At 37.9% G+C, this 12,686-nt stretch overlaps 1 long non-coding RNA gene across 1 annotated transcript in view; it reads left to right on the top strand.

Annotated features, from left to right (window-relative positions):
• LOC106869739 (uncharacterized) overlaps positions 1–12,686 on the top strand; it is a 31,088-nt gene that overhangs the window by 18,395 nt on the left and 7 nt on the right. The window contains exons 2-3 of the long non-coding RNA XR_001409435.3: positions 9,714–9,872; positions 10,310–12,686. The exon at positions 10,310–12,686 is cut by the window's right edge and continues 7 nt beyond it. This is a non-coding gene — a long non-coding RNA (uncharacterized LOC106869739). The remainder of the gene's footprint in view (positions 1–9,713; positions 9,873–10,309) is intronic.

Genomic DNA, 12,686 nt, shown 5'->3' with positions numbered 1-12,686 from the left:
AAAAGATTTGCATTTTTATTTTTATTTTACTAAATTATTTTACAATAATATATTAAATGATTTTGAAATCTCCCTCTGTTAAGCACTTTATTTCTCTCTCTTTCTCTCAACCTCTTCAACAAACTTTTTAACCATATAATTTCCCTCATCATGTTTTTAACATTTCTCTCTTTCTATTCACCTCTCACTTTCACTGCATAATGCATCGACTGGTTATCTGCTCTCGCACTCACTCTCACATTCTCTCTTCCTCTCTCTCAATCCACCTCCTCTTTCTCTCTAACAAACTAAAGCGTAAATTATGAATAAACAGGTAGACTTTCGCGATCAATCTCTAGGCAGCTTCAGTTCTCATAATGTATTGTTTGATGTTGGGAAACCGTGGTGGGTAGCCATATTAAAGCGTACTGAAGAGAAAAACAATAGTTACCAGATCTCTAAACTGGAAAGTTTTTAATCATCCACGGACACATTCTGCAGATCATATCGACTTTATTGCTGACATTCTATCGACACGCTATTTCAAACATATCGTATTTGGCATTAACATTGACTTTAGTATACGGTGATCTGCCTTCGTTAAGGCGACAGGATACATATTTTGAAAAAGATTTAGCTGGTTGTTTCGAGTCAATAAACCTTCCACGAACGCGTTCTACCAATCCTTGTGTATACCAAGGGCTACGTCTTCATTCGGTTCGAAGGCTGGGAGGTGTATTTTACCGGAGTTTGGACTGCTAGTTTTTGCAGATCGATCTTCTATGTACAGTTACCCTTAGCTGTAGTTGTAGTGCTCCAGATTAGTCTGTGATAAAAGGCGTTTAAGCAGTGACCAGTTTGTCTTTTTGTGTATTAAGGACTACACTGAAAGGTGCTTCCCACCCACTTTTTTTTTTAGATTGTAAGGGGATAATTTGAGGGAGATTTGGTTGCTATTTCGAGCAATTGTTCAGAGGCTTTGTGGTTTATTATATATAATGTATATAGAGAGAGAGAAAGGGGGAGAGAAATAATACCAGATATAAATAGGGAGAGAGAGAGAGGGAGAAAGTATGTGTGTGTGAGGAAATTTACACTATCGGTACACACTAGATACATGAAACATACACTAAACGATTGCGGACAGTGTGTGTGTGTGAGAGAGAGAGAGAGAGAGAGAAAGAGAAAGAGAGAGTTTGTGTTGTATATGTATTTACATATACGCTCGCACGAAGGTGCTTTGGGATTTTTGTGAACAGACACACATTCGCATTTACACACACGTGTACACGCACACATTAACACCATCTGTCTATCTGTCTGTCTACTAATCTGATCTATCTACTATCTATATAATATACGTATGTAAAAATAGATATGCTTAAATACATATATACATTAATATATGTGTGTGTATGAATATAAATACATACTCGTACACATGCACACACACACATGCACATACACACATATGCACTCACACACATTCATACAAACACCATTTCTTACGTCAGCGACATTTTCACTTTGTCATAATGATCAGTGTAACCGAAGACCCTTCCCCCACTTTAAACAACAAATATAGTTGAGAAGAAACTGGTGTACACAGCCGACATCCCCAATGGAGACGACATAATAATGACCTACATGGAACCAACAAGAAATACCTTAAAAAGAAGATTTGTACAACATATGGTGTCATTCAGCAACAAAAGCAATTGCAATGTGACCCCATTATCCCAGCTAATATGGAACCTGAAAGACTGCTGAGTGACCAACCTTTTTATAAACTGAAGTACTATTACAGAAATCGTTAAATTTTATGAATAGAGTATTAAATATATTCTCTACATCAAAGAGAAGTCAAAAAATATTGTCTTTGTCAGCAAACATCGTTAACGGAAGAAACTTCTTTCATTACCCACTCACAAAGTACTTTTCAAACTACAAAATTGTTGTCTGAAATGAACCAGAAACTCAACCCAGTTGAATTGGCTATTCTCCCCTTACTTCCTAAACCTCTAGTTTTACAACCCCAACACTAACCCCAGGATCCACCCTTATTAAAAGTGTTCAAAATCTTTACAATGCACTACTCCTAAACTTCCCATTCCCACCTGCTCACCATTTTATGTTACTGCATTATACTACAACAATAAACGCATGTCAACACGTCAAATCTACCAACACGCCAAACTTACCAACATGCCAAACCTGCCACAGTGACAACCCATAAGACCTCCACTACATCCAAAACATTCCCCCACAACACTGAACAACTACTAGAAACCTGAAAATATTATGCAAATACTACACAACTGAGCAAAACTACATAATACATGTTCTAACACTGTTCTCCATGAATATAAATGTTTCAATGTATAAGTAGTGTTGCCAACTATACATAATTCTTTCTACTATAGACACAAGGCCTGAAATTTTGAGGGGAGGGGGTCTTATTGATTATCTTGCTCCCAGTGCTTGCTGCTACGTATTACCAGAGTTTGGACTGCTAATTTTTGCAGATCGATCTGCTAGCTGTAGTTGTGGTGCTCCAGATTAGTCTGTGATAAAAGGCGTTTAAGCAGTGATCAGTTTGTCTTCTTGTGTATTAAGGACTACACTGTGAAATGTTCCCCTATCCTGTAGAATGAAAGGCAAAGTTGACCTTGGAGGAATTTGAACTAAAAACGCAAATCCAGAAGATATGCCACTAAGCGTTTTTACCGATGCTCTAATGATTCTGCCAGCTTGCCTTATAAGGTCTCATTAGATTTTGGGATCAATCCGGTACCGGACAAGGATTTTGGATTATTTTTCTTGTCTTTTTACTTAATATTTGAGAGTGGTTGGGTTCATTTTTAGTATTCTTGTTTGTGAGAGAAGTCGAGTTTATTTCAGATATTCTCATTTTAAAAATCATCTCTGGCTAATTGTTGAGAGGACGTTGGTGTTGCCTTGGTGGAGGTTTGCACTCTCTGAGTGCTCTTGTTATTATTATTATAAGACAGCAAACACACACATAAATATATGCATATATATATATGACAGGCTAATACCACCAGACTTCTTTTCAATTTCTGTCTACGAAATCCTCTCACAAGGCTTTGGTTGGCCTGAGGCTGTAGTAGAAGACATATGCCCAAGGTGCCAATGCAATGGGACTGAACTCTGAACCATGAGGTTGGGAAGCAAGCTTCTTACCACATAGCCACAAAAAATAGAATGTGGATATCGTTTTAGAATGGGAAGTGCTACAATAGCTATGAATAATCTTGGTCTGATGTCACCCAAAGTACTTCAGGTTGTACAAATGCCATCAAACTCCACCTTGCTTTTTAAATAGTTTATATCTACAGCCAATAAGATCCCAATGAAGCAAAAACAAAAAGAAAAACAAGAAAGAAAGAAAAAGGGAAAAAATTGGTTTGTATTGTCTATGAGAAAGGAAAATAACTAAAATTTGTCGGCAGGAAAAAAGAAAAATCATAAAGCTTTCATTGTTACCCAAACTGTATATCTATATTTGGCACTTCACATGTGTTTTAGCCATTTCAAAAACACTATCGGGGGGGGGGGGAGTAAGTAAAGAATATTCGCAAAATAAACAGACTTTTGAATGCTCTAAACAGATTCAACAGATGTAGAAATCCATAAGATGGGAAAACTGTTTTCTGACACTACTACTACTACTACTACTACTACTACACACTCACACGCTTTCTCGCTCCCACCTCTTCTCTCTCCAGATGTGGAAATCCATAAGCTGGAAAACTATTTAACATGCATATGGTTTTGTTGTTTGAAACTTATTCCAACCACTCTTACACACAAACACACATGCACACTCTTCCTCTCTCGTACTCTCTCTCTCTCTCTCTCTCTTTTTCTCTCTCTCTCTCTCTCTCTCTCTCTCTCTCTCTCTCTCTTTCTCTCAACAGATGTAAAAATCCACAAGCTGGAAAACTATTTAAAATGCCTATAGTTTTATTTCTTCTACCACCACCGCCGCCACCACCACTGCCACCACCACTGCCACCACCACCACCACTACCACTGTCCCCAATAAAAATAATAATAGTACACTTGCACACACACACACACACACACACACACATGCACGCACGCACACACACACACACACACACACACACACACACACACACACACACACACACACACGCATGCATGCACAGCTGTATAATCATAAACCAAAAGGAATATTGACAAAAGATTGTCAAGATACAATGATAAAACAAAATATAAACTTAATACCATGGACATCTAACCATATCCCATGAAAGGAATGCCTGCAGTTCTGGCTCATAGTAACCGACAACAGCCAAGAGGGATTGTTAATGTGTATACAGATGTGTATGTGTGTGTGTGTAACAGGTGTTAGTATAATTTGCTACATACCATGCATATGACAGAATATCTCATCTCGTCTTCTTTACCCACTTATTTGTGGAAGGGTCATGGGAGTAGAGTCCTCAGAGCATGCCTTTCATTGGGCCCTGTCAGAAAGCAACCATCTTCAATTGATTTGACTGGATCCCCAAGCAAAATTCAATCAAAGACATGGATGTTATCCAACCATCTTGTTCATGGTCCTCCCTTGGTCTCCTGCTGGTTGGGTTTGCCCATAAAACCTGTCCAATGATTCCTTCTTGGGACATTATTGCCACATGTCTGTAATATTGGAACTGTGATTTCTCAATTCAAACAAATATGGGCTTTACTTGGAGCACCTCTCTGATTTCCAGGCTATGCATTCTATTGTGTCACATTACTCCAAAGACCCTTTGAAGGAACCCCATATGCACACATAACTGGTTACCACAGTGTTTCTGTCTACCAGTTTCATTTGCAAGGCATCAGTCAGCCCAGGGCTATAATAGCAGATACACTTGTCTAAGACGCTGCACAGTGGAACCCAAAGATCACATGGTTGCAAAGTGAGCTTATTAACCACCCAGCCACAATATGAAACAACCTTTACATCATAAGTATGTCTGCTCGACCAGGATTGACCTAGGGCTGTACACCACCAACAACTTATTAAAGATCACATGAGCATACCGACCTTGTCTGGTAAGCAACATCTTGACAGCTGTCAGAATGCAGTAATTACATAGTTTCATAAGGACTTTGTTCCGTAACATCAGAAACTTGTGTATTCAGAGATGTTGTACTGATTAGTCACTTAACAACCACTGATCAGCAATGGTCAGAAGTTCTACGACAGTCTGCTACAAGTTTGTGACAATTGTTTGTTTTATGTCACATCTAGGTTTTCTTTTATTTCTTTTGCCATGTTGTGCTGTTTCTGCATGTGCATAACAACTTTTTTTTTTTTTTTTAGTGTATTTTTAGGAGGTAATGTAATTTTAGGAGGTAGGTTGCTGGCCTTGTTCCAAAATTTGAAATCATCATCATCATCATCATCATTATTATTATTATTGAGTGAGAGAGCAGTGCATGCCATCAAAGTGACACTGGTGTAAAATATACAAAGCCCATTATACCCATCATGACTACCCGTCTGATAAGGGTACACCAGGCACATGCATCACAACCATATGTGCGCGACATGGTGATCTCATATCAAAATTAACAGTGCATGACCTCGCAGGTGGGGCCCAGTTAGAATTTTCTTCAGGTCGAGTTGGATGATGCTCTAAGGTAATTGTCCTTTGGGGCTTATTGTCCATGGGGGGTAAATGTCCTAGACTCGCTCCAGTACCTATTTTATCAATATCTATTCAATGAATGTCTAAGTTATAGTATTATATATTTTATTAGGGGTTCTGATCTTCATGACTTAAGCAGATTATATTTAACTTGAGTGCATGTATCCTGGATGTGCTTAATTAGCATGCACACCTTCCATAGATTCTTTTATTCTCTTACTTGTTCCAGTAATTGAACTGTGGCCATGCTGGGGCACCACCTTTAAAGGTTTAACTGAACAAATTGATCCCAGTACTTATTCCTCTTTAGCCAGGGAAGGGAGCATTTTAAAACACCATTTGGTAACAGGAAGTGCTGAACCACAAAATGTTGAGGACTACTGATATTAGTATTAACCCCTTAGCATTCAGATTACTCTGTCAAAAGTAATGCTTATTTAATCATATTGTTTTCAATTAATCATGTATTATCTCATTGCTTTGAGAGTTTGATGATGTGAATGTTTATTTTTTGAATGAGGGTAGATGTGAGAAGTTGGATTTGGCTGTTGGGTCACACTCACACACACAGATACACACACACACTGAGTAGGGAGCAGTATTGAGGTGGGGTTGATTTGTTCTGGGTGATGAGAGGTTAGTGTATGAATAGAGGGACAAGAACAGATGCCTTTGCAATAGAGGGGATACAGAGCTTGTTGTGCACATGCATGGGCACACACACACACACACACACACACACACACTCAGGCACTTACACTCATAGAAGCACATAAACACTTATATGCGCACATGTACATACACTCATAGAAATACACACACACACAACTACAAACACACACACATATGCACACACACATACTCATATACATACACATACATGCACATATACATATACACAATCATACAAACATACATGCACATGTACATGTGTACTTGTGTATATATATATATATACTGTATTTTAATGTGTATAAAGAATCCTCATGTATTAGGAATCCCCTAATTTTGGGGGCTTAAAATTTGGAAAAAAGGTTTCATAAGGGATTATAATACTATCTATGTATAAGAAACTCCCATATTTTTTAAACCTAATTTTTAACAAAAAGGGTTCCTTAAACACGTTAAAATATGGTGTGTGTATATGTATGTATGTATGTATGTATATATATATATATATATATATATATATGTATATATGAAGTAACAAACTGAGGAAAAGATATCCTTAATCTATCTTTATATATATATATATATATATATATATATATATATGTGTATATATATATATATATATATATATACATAGGTTGTTAGGTGTTTGTTGACTCTAATGAGTTCACACACTCTTTGTCATGCACTTCTGTGAGGTCAGAGATCTGATAACCAGTGGTCTGTTACTTGGTAACCATGTGAATCATGTGATTCAGTACAAACCAGCTATGGCTGGGCTATTAGTGACTAAACCAACAAATCCATAGGACTTGTTTGGTGAGGGGGACATGGGACTTGCTTGGTGATGTTTGGACACCTTTCATGGATGGAAAACAAAACCTGTCAAAGGGCAGATGTATGTACACGCAAACATACACACACACACACACACACACACACACACACACACACACACCACCACCACCACCACCATCATCATCGTTTAATGTCTGTTTTCCATGCTAGTATGGGTTGGACGGTTCGACCAGGGTCTGGGAAGCCAGGAGGCTGCACCAGGCTCCAGTCTGATCTGGCAGTGTTTCTACAGCTGGATGCCCTTCCTAATGCCAACCACTCTGTGAGTGTAGTGGGTGCTTTTTACGTGCCACCGACACAGGGGCCAGAGGAGGCTGGCAACAGCCACGATCGGTTGGTGCTTTTTACGTGCCACTGACACGGAAGCCAGTCAAGGCGACATTGGCATCAGCCACGTTCGGATGGTGCTTTTTAACGTGCCACCGGCATGGGTATCACAACTACAATTTCCATTTGATTTTCATTTTGATGTTGATATACATACACACACACACACACACACACACACACATATATATATATGTATATATATGGAAGTGGTTAATAGCTACAATAACTAATTGTTTCTTGCCAAAACTAGTGAAAGTCAGGAATCATCATCATCATCATCGTTTAACGTCCGCTTTCCATGCTAGCATGGGTTGGACGATTTGACTGAGGACTGGTAAAACCGGATGGCAACACCAGGCTCCAATCTTAATTTGGCAGAGTTTCTACAGCTGGATGCCCTTCCTAACGCCAACCACTCAGAGAGTGTAGTGGGTGCTTTTACGTGTCACCCGCACAAAAACGGCCACGCTCGAAATGGTGTCTTTTATGTGCCACCCGCACAAGAGCCAGCCCAGGGGCACTGGCAACGATCTCACTCGAAAATCCTACGGGAGCCAGTCAGGCGGTACTGGCAACGGCCACGCTCAAAATGGTGCATCTCATGTGCCACCCGCACAAGAGCCAGTCCAGGGGCACTGGCAACGATCTTACTTGGCTTGCCGGGTCTTCTCACGCACAACGAATACGTAAAGAATTTTATCAAAGACCATCATCTTCGTTATTTCCAGAAACATCTTGGGAATAATAACTCTTTCCAGTTTTACTCACCATTATCTAATAATCTAATAATTATCTAATAATCACATTCATAATTATCTAATAATCTCATTTGTTTCATTTAGAGTATTTATAGTTGGTATTAGTTTTTGCTTGAAGAAAGAATATATTAAAGTCTGGATACTAAATGATTAAATTATTGTGAAAAAACAACTTCATATTCGTATTTGCAATGTTCACAAAACCTATACTCTTCAAACCCTCGCCTTGAAGAAGCATTTTTAAAAATGTGGTGTATATATCTCAACCCCCCCTCCACTGCCATGATGACGACGACCACCACAACCACCTCTACTATCGTTTTAACATCCACTTTTCCATGCTTGCATGGGTCAGATGAAGATTATTGACGTAGATTTTCTATGGCTGGATGCCCTTCCTGTCACCAACCGTTACCTGTTTCTTCATGGCCAGACATATTTTTGCAGGATATTGGAAATATACATACATTGCTTGTATTAAGAGTAACATTCATTTACAATCATCATGTCAATATAGAAAATGGACTTTAAATGACGATGATATATCTATAAGTGTGTGTGTGTCTGTGTTTTCACCTCTTCAGCAAGATACATGATTCTCTTCCTCTATCATAGTTGCTTGTTCTTCCAGTCTATACTCTGCTTAGTTAAGGGGTCTTGTCTTTTGGGCACTTGGCAACCCCACTGGTGCTGATGTCATGTAAAAATCACCTAGTACACTCTGTTGAGTGGTTAGTGTTAGGAAGGACATCCAGCTGTAAAAGCAATGCCAGAACAGACACATAGAACCTGATGGAACTCTCTGGCTTGTCGGTTCTTGTCAAACCATCCAACCCATGCCAACATGGAAAAAAGAGATGTTAAACAATTACGGTGATGATGATGATATATACACAAGCTTCATTCAGTTTCCCTCTACCAAATCTACTCACAAGGCTTTAGTTAGTTCATTACATGTTACAATTATATAGTGAAGGCGCATGGACCAGGGGTGTCACAGTCATGATTGTGAGATTGTGATTTCAATTCCCAGACCAGCTGTGCATTGTGTTCTTAGCAAAACACTTCATTTCATGTTACACCAGTCCACCCAGCTGTAAATAGGTAACTTTGTGACAAACTGACACACAAAGGTGAGATGGTGACTCAGGAAAACCACCTGAATGGAGGCCTCATGAGCCACATTTTGTATTATATTATTAAACCTCATTTGAGTTACCCAAGAACTAAAAGTTTCTAATAGGAAATTTTGCCAAGAGTTGAACTCTTTACCTTTCAATTATCTTATGTTAGATCTCAGTCTTCTTGCCTTGTTGTTTTTTTTTTTTGTATTTTCTTTTTACTTATTTCACTCATTTGACTGCGACCATTCTTTCCTCTTTCTCTCTCACATAACCATTTTTTTTTTCTTTTTTCGGAACAGAACAATAATCACCTTTTACAAGAGTTGCTGTCAATGATAAGATGAACCAGATGTGAGTTGATGGAGTACTCATGCCTCACCTGGGACTATACAAACTTCTTTCTCAAGGAGTTCAATTCTAAACAGACACCAGAGACTGTCTCATATTCCACTCCTGAAGTGAGTTTCTTTCCTCTTATTTCCAAACACTAGATATACATAATTGATTTCAATGAACTGTTTCTAAAGAAAATTTATATATATATATATATATATATATATAGGTGGCATGTAAAAAATACCATTTTGAGCATGGCCGTTGCCAGTACCGCCTGACTGGCCCTCGTGCTGGTGGCACATAAAAGCACCCACTACACTCTCGGAGTGGTTGGCGTTAGGAAGGGCATCCAGCTGTAGAAACTCTGCCAGATCAGATTGGAGCCTGGTGCAGCCATCTGGTTCACCAGTCCTCAGTCAAATGATGATTACGATGATTGTGTCTAATTCAAGAATGGATTTTTGTGCTAGGATTGATGGTTAACCATGATAATATCTTGGCTACAAACCACCTACCTAAACCAGTCAATCTTTCAAAATTTTTGTTTTTATTTTTGTAGTGATGACCGACGAGAGCAAACCAATGTTGGAGACTAACGCTGATTGCAATCATGGCTCATGGGAAGATCACACGTCACGTTAACTCGTGGATTTCCCAAGATCCGTGATTACAATCTGACTTCATTCAATCGATTGTGAAAAATCCACTGGAGAAGAGAGAAATGTCTAGTTGCCTTGGTTTATCCCCAGGTCAGTAACTCCATGATGGAAGGCATTATAGCCTTTCTTTTGAATGTAGTCTATCTAGGATTACATTATGCAATGTGCCCTTTACATTTTTTTCAAAGAAATTTTGAAGATTGGTGGAATGTAGGAACATCTTACTGCTATTTCTTGCAGGTTAAGAAACCACATAGAAGCTTCATAGTTGATTCAATAAGTGTAAGTCAGGGCATTTATATATATATATATATATATATATATATACACACACACACACTAAAGTTTATATATATATATACACATACACATACACTAAAGTTTGTTTTATGTTGAGTTAGAATAAAAACAATTTAACATTAAACTAAAGAATTACTCAATATCTTTTTTATAGTTTATATTTATTATTCATTAACAAGAATAGTATTGACAGGGACCTTGAAGTTTTGATCTGCTGAGCCATCATTGGATTGTGGTACACTTGAGTTCATCTTGGCTTTATATATTATATGCGCACGTTTTTAAAATGCCCCACACTACTTATATTCACAGGTCTAAAATAACACATTACAAAATAACCCCACTTAACACTGAAGAGAAAAAATATTTGTGAAAACTTTTATTCCCTAAAACACAAACACTAAATTTTCTAAATAGTAATCAAATAACAATTTATTCTTAGTGAGAAATCTGCTGACCAATTAACCTTTACAGTTACCTATATCCTTTTATGAGCATTAAAGCGCAAGATAAACAAATTTCTGTACTAATGCTGTGACCTAAATCAACACACCTAATCAGAGTTTTACATACTTGACTGATAACCTCCACCTTTCCAAAACAAACAATTTAAATCTCCTAAGTAATACCAACAACAAATAAAGACATCTGCTGACCAACTAATCTTTCCACCCACTGACGTTCTTTTGTGGACCCTAAAAAATTCCATGACCAAAAAGCTGACTCACCTAAATAAACAGAATTACAATGGTTTAAATGCTGAACTGAATTCTAAACAATCCTTTACAGTCCCAAATCAAAAGGTTTAATCAACAACTAAACCTAATTACACATCTATTGATCAACTAACCTCTTCACCTATCTACATTCTTTTGTGAGCCCCTAAAAAACAACCCCAAGATCTGTAACTGACACACCTAAATAGATACACCTGATTACAAAGTTCTTCAAGCATGACTGAATTCTGAACACAACTCCAAATTTAATCAATAGAAAATCTTCTATAATACCTTTCCCTTAAAAACTTTTCCATTATACATTTCCTAATTATCATTCAATAGAGTTTGACCTACCCCAGTAAATTTTAACTTAACAGAGACCATACAAAACCAAGATTAACTCAAATGTACCACAGTCTGATGATGGCTTTACAGGTTGAAATTTCAAAGTTACTGTCAATACTGTTCTTGTTGATGAATAATATAAATGGGTGTGTATATGTGTGTGTGTATGTGTGTGTGCATATTAGATGATGAAGAAGCTAAAAAGAGTTCCATTTGGATCTGGGTGAAGAAGAATGAAAATGAATTTCAGTAGGTATAATTTTAACCTACTTACAGGTGGTATAGAGATTAGTTTAAAGCCTCGGGGAGTTGGAGGAAAGAAAGGTTGAGGGGAGAAGGAGAGATAAGTATGATAAAGAATGCCTGAGTGGGGGTAGAATGAATGCAATGTGATCTGATGAGCAAGCCTTTATAGTAGATATAGAAAATGCAGAGAGGAGACAATCATTTAATATGATAATCTGTGAGCTGGAGATATGTCGGTGATTGACATTATGCAAATCAGTTGGGTGGGCCTTTTCTGGATACAGTCTCTTGCCTGTGTGTGCAGTGCACCACCCCAGCAGCATCACCATCCCAGGAGTGAGAGCATTACTCCTTTGTGGGGATCACACCTAAGCTTCGTAGGGTATCAATAATTGCATGTATGTGTGTTTGAACTATCTTTCTTTTACTTTTTATTAATACTCATCTAACTTTCACCAATGATTTCTACCTGCTCCTCTCATATTATCATATTCACCACCACCACCACCACCATTATTATTCTTGTTGTCATCTTCATTATCATTTTAATGTCTCCTTTTCTATGCTTGCATGGATGAGATGGAATTTGTTGAGGCAGATTTTCTAAAGCCAGATGTTTTTCCTGAACCAGCAGTCTCAGAAATTAGTAAAAAAAATAAAAGAATAT

The sequence above is a fragment of the Octopus bimaculoides genome, chromosome 7 (assembly GCF_046866305.1).
Source record: "Octopus bimaculoides isolate indiv1 chromosome 7, ASM4686630v1, whole genome shotgun sequence".
Lineage (NCBI taxonomy): Eukaryota > Metazoa > Mollusca > Cephalopoda > Octopoda > Octopodidae > Octopus > Octopus bimaculoides.
This window is presented reverse-complemented; position numbering and strand designations above follow the sequence as displayed.